The 1,802-nt window shown below is 41.2% G+C and overlaps 1 pseudogene; it reads left to right on the top strand.

Moving 5' to 3' along the window:
- Positions 1-1,119: 1,119 nt before the first annotated feature.
- LOC114908065 lies at positions 1,120-1,567 on the top strand (annotated as a pseudogene).
- Positions 1,568-1,802: the final 235 nt, after the last annotated feature.

Genomic DNA, 1,802 nt, shown 5'->3' with positions numbered 1-1,802 from the left:
GTACTCACATGCTTTTTAAAAAACAGCACATCAAATGAAAAGATGCTCAGAATGTCATGATTAGAGAGTGCAAATAAATGTAGACAAGGTGTTCCCTGGCTCCAGTCCTCAAAAAGCCTAAAAGGTGGAAGTGCTCAACAGGGCAGGCAGAAGAAGGAAGCCTACTAGACTGCTGGTTTGAATGTAAATTGGTAACAGCCAGTATGGAGATCAGTAGGCAAGTTCCTTACTAAATTAAAAACTAGAGCTAACACGAGATTCGGCAACCCCACTCCGGTTCATACAACCAGAGAATACCATCATTAAAAAAAAACACTTGCACCCCAACGGTCGTTGTGGTACTCTTTACCATAGCCAATCCATGCAAATGACAAACTATCAAAAAGAAAGAATCTTAAAATCAGCAAGAGTAGAGAAGCTTATAACTTACAAGAGAACCTCATAAGATTATTATTATTATTTTTTTTTTGTGGTACTCGGGCCTCTCAGCCCTGTGGCCTCGGCCTCTCCTGTTGCATAGCACAGGCTCCGGACACGCAGGCCCAGCGGCCATGGCTCACGGGCCCAGCCGCTCCAGGGCATGTGGGATCTTCCCGGACGGGGGCACGAATCCGTGTCCCCTGCATCGGCAGGCAGACTCCCAACCACTGGACCACCAGGGAAGCCCAAGATTATTATTTTTTTAAAATATTTATTTATTTGTTTGCACTGGGTCTTAGTTGTGGCACATGGGCTCCTTAGTTGTGGCATGCAAACTCTTAGTTGCAGCATGCATGTGGGATCTAGTTCCCTGATCATGGATGGAAGCCGGGCCTCCTGCACTGGTAGCATGGAGTCTTATCCACTGCACCACCAGGGAAGTCCCTAGAGCCTCGTAAGGTTAAAAGTTGATTTCTGAGCAGAAACCTCACAGGTCAGGAGAGAGTGGGATGATATATTCAAATTGCTCAAAAAAAAAAAAACCCCAAAAACAAAAAACCTTGCCAACCAATAATATCCTATTCATCATAATTGTCCTTCTTGAATGAAGAGATTAAAAACTCTTTTCAAAAAACAAAAGCTGGCCAGAGTGTCAGGAAAAGACTAAAGATTAGATTGTAAGAAAAGAAAATAGAAGCCATGTTTCGAAGACCTGTAGTACAGGTATTTCATCAGTTTGTAAGACATGAGTCTGAAATAGCTAGCAGTTTGGTTCTCAACAGATCTCTGAATCATGTGCAGCTACTTGGTTGAGTAGGTTAGGACCCTATCATGAGACAGGTAGAAGGAGAAAACCCAGTCACGATATTTTCTGTAGCAGCAAGTGAGATGTGGCGATCAGGGGAAAATGAAGGATTACCAAATGGGCGATGTCAGTCAAAAGACAACGTGGCACAGAATTTCAGTATTCTGACCAGGCCTTGGAAATGTGGCATATCAGTATGTGAAAAAGGCGTCTTGAATTTACCTGGAAGGGAAAGTAGACTATGGTGAATATATGGATAAAAATAATGTGAGACAACAAGCAACAACAATTATAGCTGATAACATTATATTTCTGAGTGAACAAAGGAAAGAGAAGGCATAGGATGTACGATTCTTCTTTGGCCATTGTTTGGTACAGTCTCATTTCCAAATCATGATAGTCTTTATAGTTTTTAAGGACAAGAATTAAAATACTCTTATGTAAAAAAACAAAACAAAAAACACAAAAGCTGAGGGAATTCATCATCACTAGATCTGTCTTAGGACAAATTCTAAAAGAGTTCCTCAAGCTAAAATAAAAGGACGCTAAATAGTACCATGAAAACATATGAGACTAC

This window comes from Monodon monoceros, unplaced genomic scaffold (assembly GCF_005190385.1).
Source record: "Monodon monoceros isolate NGI ecotype Baffin Bay Population unplaced genomic scaffold, NGI_Narwhal_1 Super_Scaffold_3, whole genome shotgun sequence".
In the NCBI taxonomy this organism is placed as follows: domain Eukaryota; kingdom Metazoa; phylum Chordata; class Mammalia; order Artiodactyla; family Monodontidae; genus Monodon; species Monodon monoceros.
This window is presented reverse-complemented; position numbering and strand designations above follow the sequence as displayed.